Raw genomic sequence first — 18,151 nt, forward strand, 5'->3', positions numbered from 1 at the left:
CTAAACCATAACATGACTAAACCATAATATTTGTGGTACTTATATGAAGCAATACTTGTGGCTGTTACTTTTGATTCTTTAGCTAATAAAATACCAGCAGAAGAATGGAGATGCATTATTTTGAAAGTTCTACTTTTCCTTAGAAGCTGTCATAAATTATTTTTCATTATTTCAGTTAAAGGAAATTTGCTCTTTCTTCCTCTTTTTCAAATTGCTGCCACAGGGATGTAAGTAGAAAACTGCCCAGCCAGCCTACCTGGTACTTGCTGAGTCTGTGCTGAAATGATTTCAAAGCTGACAGAAGAGGAGCTGTCCAGTTCAAAGCCAACATCATTCAGCCCTGCAGGAGGGTAGCACAAGTGGAAATGGAGCAGTAACTGTCTATTCCAAATTGTAGCAACCACGACATCTAATACCTCCTTGTAGGAATTGTCTGATTAAGAAATCTGCAGCAGAATCCTGCTGGCCAGAGCAATAAGCAGCCAGGAGAACCAAGGGCTGTTTAGAAAGCCAACCAGATTACTGATCCCTGAAAAGATTTAATGGGCAGTATTTTTACTGTCACCAAACTAAATAGGAAAGACAAAACAAAGCAAAGTTATTATTTTTCTGGGACTACATAGATGGTGACAGCTCAGGGTGGCATACCACATATAGGATAACTGAGGGATTCAATAACATCATAATTCTAAAGAGTAGGTATTAGTCAGCCTGGCAATTTCAACTGTTAAATAACACTTCTTATTTGGGTCAGCATGGTCACCAGCTAATACAGGGCACTTTAGTTGTTCTCTATTCATAAGTTTCACTGAGAATATCATAAAAAAGTCTATTCCTATCTCCTAAACTCTATAAAACATTCCTTATTACTTCTGTTAAATGAAAACATTTATTTGAAAATGCATCTAAAATTAATAAATATTCTAGAACACAACACTTTTAAGTCCAGTGTATTTGCCACCCCAGGGTGCTTTTCATTTGTTCTCCTCACTCTTCTTAACTGAACAAGTAATTTATGTAAGTAATGAAAATAATCCTATTGAGCAGCTTTTAATCTATTATTCAATAGCTAAAAGGAAACTAAAAGTCACCCCTTCTATCAATAATTCAGCCTCAGTGCTAATGCAGCCATTCAGCTGCCCCCCTCACAAGGGCCTCATGCATTTTTAATGTGTTGGCTCTTTGTTAGGAGGTCAAAGATGTGACTTGTGGTTAGAAACACAGTTACCAGGTGAGGGAGGGTCAACTGAAGAAAATATTCCTACTGCAAGTGAAACAAATTGAACTGGCACGAGCTTAAAGGAAAACTGCACAGTAGGGTCCTCAGTGCCTGACTTTGCTGAGGACCAGAAAGATAAAGCCCAGCTGCCAAGGCTGCCCTGGCTGATAAGAGCTGGGACCTCTCAGCAGTGCCAGTGGAGCTGAACAAGCTTCAGCCAGCCTGGTCTGATGGGGTCACAAAGGATGTGCCCCAGTTCAGCCTCTGCTCAGGTACTGTTTGTCTCCCTACCTGGATCCAAATGCACCTGCTGGGACTGGCACTCACCCCAGAGCACCACAGACAGAGGTCAAGGGTCTGATGACAGCACTATTTCCCTCAGAGCCAAATTTTTACCAGTTTGGATGGTGCTATAATTTGGATACCTGCCAAAAACATCAAACCTGGGCTGCCAGAACCAGATCTCACCATCTAATGAGTCCATGTGGTGATGTTCACAGGGGTCTTAGGATGAGGGAAGAGACGAGGATCTGACTCCATGTTTCAGACGGCTTGATTTATTATTTTATGATATATATTACATTAAAACTATACTAAAAGAATAGAAGAAAGGATTTCATCAGAAGGCTGGCTAAGAATAGAAAAAAAGGAAAGAATGAAAAAACAAAAGCTTTATTATTTTATGATATATATTACATTAAAACTATACTAAAAGAATAGAAGAAAGGATTTCATCAGAAGGCTGGCTAAGAATAGAAAAAAAGGAAAGAATGAAAAAACAAAAGCTTGTGTCTTGGACAGAGAGTCTGAGCCAGCTGACTGTGATTGGTCATTAATTAGAAACAACCACATGAGACCAATCCCAGATGCACCTGTTGCATTCCACAACAGCAGATAACCATTGTTTACATTTTGTTCCTGAGGCCTCCCAGCTTCTCAGGAGGAAAAATCCTAAGGAGAGGATTTTTCATAAAATGTGTCTGTGACATCTCCACCTGATCTCTTTAGCTTTATTTCCACTGAGGCATTTTTGGAGAATTGCTTCTTAAACATCACAACAGTTTTGAAAGCCCTGGGGCACTGATGGCTTCCTTGGTCTACCTTTCTTGCCATGTGTGAATTGAGCACCTGCAAGAATAAGAACTTGGCAAGGCTTTTTTGTCTGCTAATAAATGCCTCTGAGAGTGTAAGAGTGTAATTTTCTCTAATAGTATGGTTGCCTTCTTTGGAAAAGATTATCATGTCAAGAAGCCTCTTCAGGAGGATTCCTCCAATCTGAGCACAGGCAGGCACCATCTCCTCTCAAGTTTAGAAAACTCCTGAACTGATAATACAGAGATAGAGCATTTAGACCTCTCCCAAGAAGAAGTGCATGTGACCCTGGCACCAAGCAGCTGCTGGTATCTTTGCAGGCCTTCCCATTCTGTCAGGCTGAAGGGTTCTGGTAGAAACTCAACCCAGCTCATGTGTTTCTGGAATAAAGTATTCCTTCCCCAGTATGACAGGCTGTCCCAACCAATGTTACTTCTCTGCTAAAGGGTCAACCAGTCAGCTGATCTTCTGTACTGGGAATAGTTCCATTTTATTTTTACATCTTTAGGTTTAAACTCTGCATGACCCAGCATGTTTTAGGGCAGAAAAAGTAAAGGATTTGCCTTATTTCATCATGGCTCAAAATGAAGCCAATAAATTTTTATGTAATATTTGGCAATTTCTCTCTAGCTCTATTTATTGCTGTCCAGCCTTCCTCAGCAAGAGGAAGTGATATTAATTTGTTACCGAGAGTGGAAGCATTCATTTTACATCTGGAATTGTTCCAGATGGAAAATAAATCTTGTTCCCCTGTGTGTCACATCACTGCTTCATGTAGATTTCCATTCCAGTGGAGCTTAGCAAAAATTTATACAGACCTATATAATGGTTGTTTACAACCAGAACACACAATTAGCCTTATAAATACATTAAGAGGTAAAAATGAGGAGGATTTTGTAAGCTCTAGCACCAAGTTGACCATAAAAAACCTTCAAGCAAAAAAAAAAGAAAAAGTCAATTGCAATTTCAGTTCTGCAGGAAAAAGAATAAAGATCATGTAACCATTTCTGTTGCTGCCATGACCACATATTCCAGACCTGAATGTCTGATTTCCTACCCTTTACTCTCCTCCTCACATGTTAAATGCTGTAAAAATCAGGATCAAGTTCTGGGGCTGTACTCCAAAGGGCTAGAAATGATGTCTAGAAATGACAATACAAAAAAACCACCCACAAATAGATACAGACAGCTGGAACAGTACAAGAAAAATGAGAGCACCCTTTGGACCTTTAGAATTTGAAGTGTCATCAAGGTTTTCATACCTTTAGGAATGGACTTCCAAACACAAAAAGCCCCGTGGAACACAACATTACATTTCTTCATTGGAAGTGTAACAAGGAGAGAGGGCAGACTCTAATTGTTGAATAATCATAAACAACAATCAATATTTAAGTAGACTAGGATACAACTGACAGGCTGAGATTGGCCCTCAGATGCTTTGGAAGGGGTGTCAACAACCAAATCATGGCTTTTACAGAGTAAGATAAATGAGGGAAAATACACAAAGCAACATGTGTCTGGGTTTGCATAATCAGACAGAAAAACACTGATTTCAAATGACAGTATTCTGAGTAGATGTGAACAGGCAAGACTGTGCTTATCAAGGCCAGAGGAAAGGCAAATTTTGATACCTTAGAAGTAATATAAACAGAACATGAGCTGCAGCCTTAGACATATGGATAAAAGGATTTTATGCACAGAATGAAACAGATGCAGACACAGCCTGCATGTGAGAACCGACAGGGAATTTTGAGTCAAAGAGCAGTGCAGTGACTTGCAAGATAGTGGGCTGTACCAGCAAAAGAAAAAGAGCTGGCTCAGAACAATTAATTACAAACATACTTAGAGCAGTTTGCTACTTAGTCTTGGTTGCTGGGAGCTTGTTTGCTGACCCTAACTTTAGGCAGTCAGCAAACACACCATAGATGTGAAACACAGAGATGACATAGGGTTCATTGCAAACCAGACTGGCTGTGCCCTGCAGACACAGCCAGATTGTACTTGGCAATCAATGAGCCAGATGCAATTGGAACACTGCTAACTGCCTGTAAATGATGCATTTTTTAAAAATCTGAACCATTTGAGAGGCTGTATTGCATTCATTACCATTTCAATCAACAGCAGCACAATGCAGCCCTGACGAGATTTAAATGACTATCCAATATAAATAATCTGAAAGGCTCTTGATAGCTGGGGCAGAGATTATTTACAGATTATTTCATTATAGGCTTCCTATTTGGCTGAGATTTTGCACATGTGAACTTGTCCCATGCTTCAGCCTTAGCTGGGTAGGCAGCTCTTTCAGTGAGAGAGATAAGAAAAGAAATAAGGTTGAGGAAGGCGTAATGGAGGCATGGAAAATTGATTTTCAGACTGTGACCTTGACTCAGAGGTTGAACATGAGCTGTGAAGCAGACAATGAGGACAGGAACAAGCTGCAGACAGTGGAACAGCAAACTTTGCTTGGAATTAGAGATTCTGAGGCCTGTCCCTGCCCCCATAAGCAAGTGCAGTAAGCATGTGATGATATTTTAACTTGCAGGAATCATAATTATGAAAGCACAACAGAGCTCACACAGTGTTTCTCTCAGAGACAACATTTCAGAAGGATGTTATCCAAGCCACTTGAGATGAAGAAAAAAATGAAGAGAAATTTCTATACAATGCACCAGTTATTTTATCACATCCTGATGATTTCATTTGTTCACATGCCTGTAACATATTTAATTGAGCTAATTTTCTGCTCTGAAATTTTTTGTGATGGGTCTGAAGTAATACAAACTTTTACATAAAGAATGAAATCCTGAGGGAGGAGAACACTGGTTTCTGGCAAACCACATGTGATATAGTTAAGAAAAGCAGGGAAAAGTGGCTAGAGTGGTTTAAAATTTGCAGTTTGTCACCGAGTTATGGGGTCAGACACAAACTGTTCAGAACTAGAGAACAACCAAGGACCACGTTACTATTACAGGGCTGTTTCTCCAGCAAGAAGCAGTTAAAGGGACTCTGTCTTTATTTTCTTTTTGTGCCTTTTCTATTGTACTCAGGGAAAGAAGGAATTAGCAAGTCAGGCTAGGTCCTCACTCAGAATGCTCTGTCAGCACAGGATCATGTATTACACTATTATGCAGTATATTATGCTGGCACAGCATTTCAATGCACATGCAGCTTATAACAGCAAAAAAAGGTTTTTACAGTATAACATCTTGATTACCTGGGAGTGACAAGTTGGTTTTTATGCACAAGTGACTTCTGGCAACATAACTATTTGTCAGGTCACACCCCAGGTGCTGATCTGTGCATAACTCTGCCATCACAGAATCTGTAGAACAGTCCTGGCCTTTGAGCCATGGGGGAAACTCTACCCTACCTAGAAAACACTGCTTGGGCTTCTTAAGACCTCTGGAGTGGCATATAGAGGTTGGAAGAGGACAGAGAACATGAAATAGATTTTTTCTAAAGCTCATTCTGACACAGATTGAGAATCTGAGTTCCACAAGCAAACAAAACTGCACAGTGTGCAGAGATATATTATCACAGCATTAAGGTCCTCTGTCCCTTACACAGAGATCCTCTGAGCTCACAGAGCACCAGCACAGCTGCAATATTTCTATGTGAGTGGTTGGTCTTCAACAGGATTGAAATGCAACCCAGTAGTATGGGGAATTTCCTACAAAATAGAAATTTTTCTGAATAAATATTTCTGAACAGGAATAACAGTACTTGTTTTTGTTAGTGTGCAGTAGTGTGCTCAAGGTGCCATTCTGAAATGGTATGTGCCCTGAAGCTGAAGTCACTGGAAAATAAAAACTCTCAATTAAAAAAAAAAAATCCAGCCAATTAATGATTACAGTTTTTAAAACAATACTTTTTATGGAAAGAGAGTTTTTGCATATCTCAACAGCACACCATTAAGATAGAATTTCTTCCTGCTCTGTGCATGCTGATTATGATCAATTCTGTTCTACTGTAAAATCTTCTAGGCAGTGAAGCATTTTTTCTATTTTCCTGGAAGCATATTTTATTGTTCCAGTAAAACTGAGTTTTCACAAATAATATTTAAACTTTTGAAAGGCAGCATATTCCCCATCTGAAAATCATTCCATCATAAAATGCCCAGCTAACTGTCAATGTACACAACCAGCCAGGGCAATTGGCTCTGCATGATAGCAGAGCTATTAAATAACCTTGGCATCAAGGTTACAGCAGTTCAATGGCCAGCCTAGACAAAGAATGCTTCGGGGCATTCCCACATGGTAAAGGCAGCTCTTGCAAAGGGCCTGCCTCAATTTCCCATTCCCAGTGTCTACTAAGTTAATCAGCTTTTGTTTTTTGGGAGGGAGGTGATGGTGGGGCAGAGGTGGGGGGAATACAGATGAAGTCTGTATTAATCTCTTAACTGATATTGTTATTAAACTTCCAGTTCAGACTTCTTGACTTAGAATCAGCTTCTCCTGTTTCTCTTTAACTGCAATCAGCAGGTTTTCTCCAGCTTGGAGAGTCCATATTAGTCCCATCTTCCATCCATGTTCACTTTCACTCATCCAATCACTCTTGATTCTCAGGCTGACATAACAGACATATCTTTGTCCCAGATGAGAGAAAGAGAAATCTTACAATGCAAGATTCTGCATCCCAAGCCCTTAGGGGGACAGTGGCCCTACATTTTAGCTTGCTCCTGATGGTAATAATTCCCAAGACACTCTTCTCTCTAGCAAAGGCTACATCAAATATTTTTAAACTGATTTCCTTAGGCACACAAGAAATTGATCTTGCAAAACATCCCTTCTGGCCTTAAAGGCCCAGTGTTCAAAGTCTGTACAACGAGGCTTATAAATTCAACTGATAAAAGTCACACCAGAAAAAAAGAGAAAAAACATCAAACATGATTGTAGGAGGAAGGAACTGAGCATTGGAACATCACATCACATCACATCACACATCACAAACAGTTTTAATTTGCAGGTAGAGTGGAGATGTCATGAAAACATCAAAAAAGGGGAGCAGCTCAGGAACAGGGTCATTTAATAATGCCAGTAAGGACTGAGCTGATATTCACTCAAACTCTAGGCAATCTGCAGATGGAATGACTGTGCTGCTGCCTAGGAAGGTAAAGTCAGGCATTCTGGGGACTTAGCAGGGATGATAATATAGGAACTTACAGGCTGCAATTTCCAGACACACAGTCAGGACCTGAAAATTCAGCCACCGGAGCTTCCCACGCCCCTGCTGCAGCCCTCTCCTCTCCTCTCCTCTCCTCTCCTCTCCTCTCCTCTCCTCTCCTCTCCTCTCCTCTCCTCTCCTCTCCTCTCCTCTCCTCTCCTCTCCTCTCCTCTCCTCTCCTCTCCTCTCCTCTCCTCTCCTCTCCTCTCCTCTCCTCTCCTCTCCTCTCCTCTCCTCTCCTCTCCTCTCCTCTCCTCTCCTCTCCTCTCCTCTCCTCTCCTCTCCTCTCCTCTCCTCTCCTCTCCTCTCCTCTCCTCTCCTCTCCTCTCCTCTCCTCTCCTCTCCTCTCCTCTCCTCTCCTCTCCTCTCCTCTCCTCTCCTCTCCTCTCTCCTCTCCTCTCCTCTCCTCTCTCTCCCCCCTACTGCTGTTGTGCTGTGCCACCTCGTGCCCAGCAGCTGGCACTGCTGCAGGGAACGGGACCCCTGCGCATCATTAAAGTCCTTCCTGTTGGGCTTTGTGGGACCAGAGCAATGCTCACCCGTGCCCTCTGACACAGCTGTAAACAGGGCACTTGAACATGGAACCTGCACTGTCAAATCCTTTCTGTACTCCTGTGAAGGCCGAGATGCTCACAGATGTTTTCAGTGATTACAGGCAAAGTTTTGAGTTCATTGCAATTCAGATTGTTAGGTAAGACCTGCATGGTGGACATTGTCCACAATTGCTGCCAGAGCCATTGCACTGTCTGCTGTCCTTGTCCTCTGGGCTGTGTAGCATCATGTCCCAGGGCCCAGAGCAGGGAACACACATTAAGAAATTCCCTGTCCTTTACCAACTTTGATGCTGACCTGTAGTATTTTGAATAACCACATGACTACCTTGTGTTTTTTACTTACCTCACTGTAAAATGGATCACACTTATTTATTTCACCAGAGTGACAGAGCTTTGGCATGATTTTTTACAGCAGATGGGGCTTTAGAGATCTGCAAACAACATTGCTTAACAAACTGGCAGAAACACCTTTCTGATGACAGGGCAGACACTGGGAGCTTTGCAGGGTACATTCAACAGAAGGAAGCACAGCAATCCAAACAGCTTTGGAGGTCTTTGCATTTAGCAGATTTTTGTTACATTTGTCCAGACATATTTATATTCCTTGATTTTTTCAGGGACTGCTGACATTCGGGTTACATGGGGACTTTCAGGTGCCAAACCCTTCACTTTAGGCAAGCATCCTGAATGACTTGGGCATGGTGAAGAAACTCTTCCTCTAAGCAAAAAATTGCAGAAATTGTACAACCTGGGAGACATTGTACAACTTAGGAGTCAACTTGACAAACTCCTCACTGCAGTCGACCTGGCCTCACCAATCCTGTCACGGGAAGCCCAATCACAAAATGCATCTATGATATGAAAATGCGGCAGCTCGGAGCCGGCAGCCCGAGGCTGCTCCGGCAGAGAGCCGCAGAGAGGAGCCGTGCCCAGGGGATGGAGCCGGGGCTCAGCCGCGAGGGGTCAGTGCTCCACCGGCCGTGCTGTGCCTGGGCTCCGCAGGGAAAGCCCGCTCAGCACCAACAGCGCCGGAGGGGAAACTGCTCCATCAGTGCGTACTAACCCGTGCAAAAACAGCCTCCGGATCAAGGAAAACAACCTGGAGCAAGCTTATGACTATCACGAATTCCTGTGCTGGCCTGCCAAATAGCGCCGCAGTATTTGTGTTTGGGATTCTCAGAGGATTAGGCCTCCTCCTTGCTTGGGAAGCGTGCCTGGCTCAGCAGAGCAGGCGGGAATGCAGCTGTTCCCAGCACTGCGACACGGGCACAAACCGGGGACTCATCTCTGCTGCTGCCTAGGGACACTGACAAAATGAGGGTGTACAAGGGGCACTGACAAAACGATGGTGTACAGGAGACCATAAGCACCAGTTCCTGAGTAAGCATAACCCCTTGAGTACTGAAGCAGTATAAAGATGTCTTATATTTCCAGTTACGTGAAATATAAAGATAGTAAGGGGACAATAACTGTTTTTTACTGAAGTGAGCCACCTCCCAGCACATTTTAATTTTTTTTCTGGTTTCTGGCGTGACTTTTATTAGTTGAATTTCTAACCCTATTTTACATGCTTTAGAGATTTCACTGAGAATTGGGTAAGAGCGAGCTCCCCCTGACACAGAGATGGATTTGGTGACCAAGATCCCCCCTGTACATCAGTCAGGCTGCCCAGTCACTGCTCTGGAGCCTGGTCCCCACAATGGGCAGAGGTGGCAGCTGGCACAAGGGAATCAAGAGGGCAGCAAGAGCCATACTCTGAATTGCATCCATGAGAGTCAGTTAGTCCCAATACACCAGAGAGGTCTGCCTCAGCTGATCTGATAATATTTTATAGGCAGGTGCTTAACAAGAACCATCCAGGGGAGGAGTAGGCATATTCTTCCCTCTACTGCCTCATTCAACCTGGACTTCTTTACATTAGTGCCTTCCAACCCACGAAGAGAAACATTTAGATGAGCTTGAGAAAAGGACTCTGCCTGCAAGAGGACACAAATGACACCAGAAGAAACAGATTTTACCGCAAGAAGAAGAAGAAACAGATGTTTACCACAACAAAGAGATTGATCGGTTTTTATGTACTTGCTCTGTTTTAGAGCCTCTGCTGCCTGAGACAGCAACAGACATGTCACAGGAAAGGAGCAGGACAAAAACAAAGAAAGGGAAAGCTGAGAGGTCTGGGCTGGGTAGAGGGGCAATGGGAAAGCTACAGTTGGTAGGAGAATATGAATGTAAAAACAGAACTGATTGTAGCTTTCCACTTTTGGTTCTTTAAGTGAGATTCCTCTGGAAAAAGACTGGGAAGCCATTGCACTGCATCGCTGGAAAAAATAATGAAAACTATAACCACATTTTTAGAAATAGTGAGGGCTTTGGGGGTTGCTTTACTTATCTCATGAAAATTCAGAAGCCTAATGACAAAACTCCTGTTAAAGAAACACTTGCAAGAAGCTGCAGATGGCATATGGCACACAGTTGAGAAGTTACTCTAGACTAGTTTGTCTAAACAAGAGGAAATTCTTATGTCATAGCTAATCTGACCCTGGTTGCATTCTGGTGGTTGTTAGTTTTTATTTCTGGTTTTAGTTATTTTCCTTCATTCACTCCCCAATATATTTTAAATAAAAACCTGAAACAAATATGCAAACATTTAAGATGTTTTTGCTTACATTGCAGGTGCAACACTGAAGAATCTGTTTGTAGATATGGATGTACTCCCAACACAGCATAGCATGGCAGTTCCATGATGCTATACCAAGACCAAAATCAACAAGGATTTCTCTCTGGAGATCTCACCAGAAATGCTGCAGCAGAAAATCATGCCAGTCTGTTAGAATGACAGGCACAGTTCGGAGTTCTGGACAACCTCACACCCCTGAGGCCATATTTGCAGATGGCTGGTAACTAATACTCTTTTTTAAAAACAAAACCAAACCCAAGTTCAGTAGGATTTTGAAAAAATTCATGCCAAGATAAGGTTTAAGAAAAAGTGATAGCATATTTCTGTCATATCATGCCACACAGCAATTGAAAATATCACTATATTTTTAAAATACAGGTATGTGCAGAATAAGCTTTCATTTGGGAAGTTATTCTGAAGAGGTAAAATAGTTTTCTCTTGTACTAATTTTTCTTTAATTTAGAGAAAAGCTTTATATATTTTATGGCAACCAAGCCACAAGGTTCTAGACTGCAGATTACACTGGTATGGCAAGATACTGCCTAGGAAAAGGTATTTTTTAAACAAACAAAAATATCAGGAAACAAAACATAGTACACCCTCTATTGTTCAAAAATATGTGTTTATCATAGCAGAAATGGTGAGTAGAATAATGAATTATATGTAAAAATCACCATCAAAAAGAGAAATTGATTGCATTTTAAATGAAGAAAAATACGTTTCTAATATCCATGATAACAGCTGCACTTAACCTTACATGAAGTGTTTATTTTCTAATTGAAAAACTGTTCTCAAAGTACAAAATATGCTGTTAATCCAGTTTTCATTTTTTTTGTGGCATTCTTGGAGATAGTTTAACATCATTTTCATACCCCAGTTCCAACCTGGTCTTGGCTGTCTCATATTTTGAGAATAAATTGAAAAAAAAACCCCTATGATTTGTAGATGAACCTGATGATTAAATGGTCCCCTGTGGCCATGGTGTGTTCATAGAGATCTTTACAGCCTCCTTGTTAGTATCCTGCCTTGGACAGTATTTAGGGGCAGTATCTTTGCCCTGAGATTTGCTGTCATGGGGAAAAGTGAAAGAAGGACTTGAGGCTGGGAACTGCAGCAAGGGAAAACTACCTTAGATTAGATGCCTGAATTTTGATGTCAAAAATTATTTTCTACCTTTGATCATTAATAATGTAAAGAATATATAACCCACAGTGTTTAAGAGATGTCTGCATTTTGCAGAATCTGGGTTTTAAAACCCATGATATGGCAGAACTAAGAAGCTATAAAGTGAAATCACATCCCCTAGCTATGGAGCTTTCTCAGAATTACTTGACACTTAGGAAGAGGAGAGCTTCCCTCTCCAACACTCCAAGACTGCCAGCACAAATCAAAGTTGAGAATGCACTCATTTTACCACAAGAATCTCCTGAAAAGATTGATTAGAAGGGTCTAAGACCCTCTTTCATGGCATACAACTATTTCTGAAGACTGCTTTGAAGTTGTCATTCAACCTACAAAAACCAAACACCAAGGAGTTTGTCATACAGACATTCTTCCCTAAAATAGTAAGTGACACGTTAGAATTGAGCCAACCAAATAATAATAAACATAGGGCTTATTATTCCAGCAACAGACAGTTTGTACAAAAACTAGCTGTTCCTCACACAAGTGATTTCTTTTGTAATTACCACAGTAGCCTCCTTCAGCTCACCAACATCTCTTGTAATGAAGGACAAGAGGACCTTGAGGTCCAGAGGCAGAATTTCTTCTCCTTGCAGCACATCTCTTCCCTGGATTTCAGGTTGAGTAACCGACTTCATGGAGGAAAACAAAGGCAACAGAAAGAAAAAGTCATCTTGCTCCCACACAGCAAAGGAGACAGTATTTCAGTGGAGACTATTATTTTTCCTACCCTACAGGAACAGAGCAACAAATGATTTGTCCAACTTTATTTACCTCCAGGTGTCTAGGTCCAGCATTGACATAAACAGCCTGTCCAGGTCCCTTTGGATAGCATCCCTTCCCTCCAGCAAGTTGATTGTTCATCATACCTTGGTGTTATTGGCAAACTTGCTGAAGTGTGCTTGGTCCCACTGCCCATGTTAAACAGAGTCAGTCCCAAAGCCAGCTGGAGAAATGTCACTTGTTTCTCTCCAATTGGACATCAAGCTGTTGACCACCACACTTTGAGTGTGACCATCCAGCTACTTCCTTACCTGTTGAAAGCGAAGGAAGTCGACCCATCCTAATTGATCAGCATCGACTCCGATTTATTGATCAATCAGCCACTTTATATAACAGTTAATTAAACTTCATGCATATTGCAAAATCCATGCTCATGATAGGTTACAGAGAAAACTCTAACCCCTCCTTTTGTTTTACAATACCTGTGGTTTGTTTATTGAAAACAGGACCAGTGTTCTCAGAGAGCCCAAGGACAGAATGTTTGCCTGTTATGGGAAGACTGTCTGAGAATCTTATTGTTTATAAAGTGGTGCTTGAGAGAGCCTAATTATTTATAGAATCAAGCCTGAGAAATGCTTTACAACTACCTTTTACTTTTCCCTCAACTGTATACCTTCATGGCCTCTTTCTTTAAGCCATGCATGAACCAGACTCTCCACACTTACCCACTGAGGGGTCCTTCCACTTGCCAGTTAAAAGTCAGGGATGTCACGTGGGACAGTGTCAAATGCTCTGCACAGCTTCAGGTGTGACTTGCTCTCCCCTTGTCCACTCGTGCTGTAACACCACCAAACGTCACAGAATCAATGAGTTGGAAGAGGCCTTCAAGATCATCGCATCCAACCCAGCGCCAACAGCTCAACTCACCCCTGGCCCCCAGTGCCACATCCAGGCTTTGTTAAACACACCCAGGGATGGGGACTGCACCACGTCTCTGGGCAGAACATTCCAGAACTTCATCACTCTTTCCATGGAAAACTTTTGCCCAATATCCAACCTATATTTCCCTTTGTCAGGCATGATTTGCCCTCAGTGAAATCATGCTGGCTGTCCCAGTCACTTCCAATGTTTTCCACGTGCCTTAGCACAGTTTCCACAATGATCTGTGCCATGACCTTGCTGGGCACAGAGGTGAGGTTGACTGGTGTGTAGTTCTCTGGGTCTCCCTTTTTTCCCTTTTTAAGGATGGGTGTTATGTTTCCCCTTTTACAGTCGTTGGGAACTTCACTGGACTGCTGTGACTTCTCAAATATCATTGACAATGGCTCATCCATTTCTTCCACTACTTCCCTTAGGACCTGCAAATGAACCTCATCAGATTCCATGGACCTTTGCACCCTCAGGTGGGTTAGATGTCCTTGAACCTGATCTCCTCCTACAGTGCACAGCTCTTCATTTTTGCATCCTTACCTTCGCCTTGTGTGACCCAGCTAGTGTGGCTGGAGCCTGTTAGTGAAAACCAATGAAAAATAGTCGGAGTAACGCAGCCTTCTCTGCATCCTGAGTAACCAGGTCTAATGTTTCCTTCCAGACAGGGCTCATAATTTTCCTTATCTTTCTTTTATCACTGACATACCTATGGAAGCTTTCTTGGTGCCCTTGCTGTCCCTGACCATTTAATTCTATCAGGGCTTTAGCTTTCCTCACCTGATCCCTGTCTCTTGGACAGTGCTGGGGAGGACAATTTCTGTGTATTCCTACCATACTACCTGTTATTTCTTCCATCCTCATTAACTTATCTTTTTGTGTTTGTTCAGGAGCTTCTTGTTCATCCATGCAGGCTTCCTGGCCTTTTTACATCATTTCCTCTTTTTTGGGATGCCTTGCTCCTGAGCTTGGAGGAGATGATCCTCGAGTATCAACCAGCTTTCTTGGACCCCTCTTCTCTCCAAGGCTTTACTTCATGGTATCCTACCCAGCAGATCCCTCCTTAAGAGGCCAAACTCTGCTTTCCAGAAGTCCAGGGTAGGGATCTTGCTGTGCAGCCTCCTCACAGTTGCACCCTGACACTCTAAGGTCCTGGGTTCAATCCCTGCTGCCAAAAGAACAACTGTGGATCTGCATTACACACCATGGAAAAAATGCTTGTGGGTAGTCTGTTCTAGTTCTCCCTGTGGAGCTGCATGGCTGCTGATGCAATGTTGGGGAAAGCTCAAAAATCTTTGGGGCTTAATCAATCTCCATTTAAAGAACCAAGAGAAAATTTCCCTCCTCGAGGTCATATTAAATAAAGTGTTTACTAAGATTGTCTGTACATGAGTTTAAAGGAGAATCTTTAAATTAAACTTGTTATTTCACCCAAGCAACATCTCTAACAAATGAACACAGGCTGGTGAAATTAATGAGAATTTTAAATATTCACTGCATGTAAGTTTCAATTTCTCATGCAGTATGTAGCTGTGAGAACAGCTTTCTTCAGCCTGCATTCAGCCTAACATGCTGTCATTCTTCTTTGGTGTTAGATGGATTTTTTTAGCTTTTCAATGGATGTAACAGAAAATTAAGATAAAATATGAAGACTTTGTCAGATTTTTGTGGGTACAAAACTTCAAAGCAGCTTGCATGAAACTGTTCACCTACTTCTTGCTTTTGCAAGACTGGAAGCAGTGACCAGTTGTGTCCAGACAAAGATCAGAATAATAATTAAAAGAACAATACCTTTATGCTGAAGATAACCTCCAAAAAGAAAAAAAAGGGGTTTCCCCCTTCCCTTTTCTTATGGTTTATTAAAATGTAAAAAAATTGTTCAGGAAGAATTATTTAAAATAAAACTATATTCTTCTGAAGACATCAGTTCTTGACATTCCTTCTTTTAATACAGAATTAATTGGAATTCCCAGCACTAAGACCAGGTACCTGAGTACCCTTAACAAACCCACATGTACTGCGATGAGTAGAGAGAGCACCCACCCCTTTAAAAAGCTGCAGTGCAAATAATCTCATACTAGTAAAAATGTCTGGAAAAAGTGTAGGAAGAAATACCAGACCCACCTGAATTGTCAGGTAAGTGCTCCTTCCAAAAGCAAAGTATTAAAATGGCAGTCAGGTATCCCAGTCAGATGTAAGGGATGGGAACTTGGGCACAAGTCCCAGAGCAATACTGTGCCTCACTCACAATATTCCATTGTTCTCAGTAAGCTGGAGCATTTGGGGCAGGATATTGGAAATGCTGACATTTTACAGCAAATGCACAGGACACACAATAAAGTTGCAGGTAAAATGAGGAATATTTAAGAGAGAACAAAGTTACATATTCTGACTTCTACTTAAGGAAAAGAATAAAACTTCTTGATTAACAATGTATATGCATGGTACATATATATATTATAATAATAAGTGTGTATACACACACTTAAAAAAAGAATTTGTGCAAACTTAAGTTCAAGAATGGGGAAGAAATCTTAAGCAGGTACCTTTTGAAAATCTGAGTAGCAGATTAATAAAATTTCAGTACAAACATGGTTTATTATGTAACTAAGATACATGCATTTATATGCTGTTTAACCTATTTTGTTAACTATTTTTCATATATGTCATATCTAATGTACATATGCTTTATGTATTATATTTTAGTTACCATACTCTACATTACATATTAAAGTCACTTGGATTCAATGTTGTTTGGTCTGTAATCAATATTACATTATTGCTTCATATGCCATTATTGAATTACTCTTTCCAACTCTAAAAATTCTTTATTCAGAAAAAAACCCCTACTACTGCTTATGAATAATTTATTTTCTTTAAATCCCCAGCCTATAACAAATGGATAAAGAGGCAAAATTCACTTCTCTAATTTTTCTCCTCTGTAGAGGACTGCCTTATCAGTCAGTCAACACTGGCAGAATCAGAATATCAAGATCAAAATACTTAGTAGTCTTATCCTGATAGTCTTATATTGAATATTTAAATTGATTCAGTCATAAGCATCTGTCACTCAATTACAAGGACTTTTAAAGTCTCTTTAACAACTTGCTTAATGTTAGCATAGTTGTAACCCTGCATTAATGCTTGTAAGAAGAAAATTGCAGAAATGGAAGGAAGGAGCCCAATTTTTCCATGATGGAACACCAGTATAATGAAAGCTGGCACAATCTGAAACACAACAGCAGTCATACAAGTGCAAGAAAGTACCAACACACATATTCCTACCAGGGATCCTTTAGAAGGTGCATTTGGAGTAATGAGGAGGGCAATGATAATGAAAATGAAAGGAACACGGCTCTGTTGATGATGTTTTAAGAAGGAGCATCATGTTTAATACACATGGAGCAAAGAAAGCCATGCTGCTGTCATTGCAGAAATTGACAAAACACCACAAAACACCCACCGGGCGGTGTGCTAGGGATGTGTCAGATAACACCCACGGTGCTCCTCGGTACCTTCTGGCTGAGCCACAAGGGGGCTGGAGCGCTCACCTGACGCTGCAGAGCCCTGCTCTGCTCTGTGACACGTGTGACACCCACCCACGGAGCGCTCACCCGATCACACACAAACAGCGTCAGCCTCTGCCACACATCTCCTACAAACAAACAAACAGCCCCAGCTGTTTCCAGCTGAGCAGCTTGTGCTCCAGATCCCGGCTTCTATCACGGCACCCAGTAACGTGAAGCGCACACCTGAACCTGTGTGCTTTGAACGCAGCAACTCTAGAGGCTCTGCCACGCTGTAGAGAGCAAGGCTCACCCCGACCACTCACCTGTCCATGAGGATGCTTCTCAAAGGCAGCCCCGGATCCTCGGGCCGCCAATGCCTGCCTTGAACCAAACTATCCAGGTTCGTTCCACCACGGGGATTTACCTACTCGGCACCTGAACCTGCCCATCCCTCATGGTACCTGTGCCCCCTGCCCCTCATGGCACCTGTGCCCCCTGGCCCTCACGGCACTGGAGTTCTGGCTCCCTGCCCCTCACGGCACCTGTGCCCCCTGTCCCTCACGGCACCTGTGTTCCCTGCTCCTCACGGCACCTGTGCCGCCTGCCCATCCCTCATGGTACCTGTGCCCGCCCGCCCCTCACAGCACTCCTCGGTGGGATGCTGCTCACAGCTGCCTCCCCCATGCAGCCCCCAAATCACACATGAGGACTAAGCAGGAGGGATCGGTGTTCCTGGAGGAAGGGCTGGGAAGGAGCCTGAGGGTGCCGACCTTCTGCTCCCTCGAGAGCGGCGGGGTCGCCGCTGCAGCCGAGTGGGGCCATGTCCCACCTCCCTCAGCGCTCTGGGGAAGCAGCTCCCTGCAGTATTGTGGGGACACGGCTCAGCTCTTCCACTGCTGGAAGATAGGAAGGCTCTGAAGAAGGATCTGGATGTGCTCGATGGATAGGCTGAAGTCAACAGCATGAGGTACAGGATGGCCAAGTGCCACACATTCCCACAACAGCCCCCTGCAGCACTACGGGCTGGGGACAGAGAGGCTGGAGAGTGGCCCAGAGGAAAAGGCCCTGAGGGTGCTGGTCAGTTGTGGCTGAATATGAGCCCAGG

At 42.5% G+C, this 18,151-nt stretch overlaps 1 protein-coding gene across 1 annotated transcript in view; it reads left to right on the plus strand.

Annotated features, from left to right (window-relative positions):
* Window positions 1-16,285, plus strand: part of AMER3 (APC membrane recruitment protein 3) — a 42,761-nt gene extending 26,476 nt beyond the window's left edge. Inside the window, exon 3 of the mRNA XM_059479733.1 lies at window positions 10,702-16,285. The gene's annotated coding sequence lies outside the window, so the exon portion shown is untranslated. The remainder of the gene's footprint in view (window positions 1-10,701) is intronic.
* Window positions 16,286-18,151: the final 1,866 nt, after the last annotated feature.

Source organism: Ammospiza nelsoni, chromosome 10 (genome assembly GCF_027579445.1).
Source record: "Ammospiza nelsoni isolate bAmmNel1 chromosome 10, bAmmNel1.pri, whole genome shotgun sequence".
In the NCBI taxonomy this organism is placed as follows: domain Eukaryota; kingdom Metazoa; phylum Chordata; class Aves; order Passeriformes; family Passerellidae; genus Ammospiza; species Ammospiza nelsoni.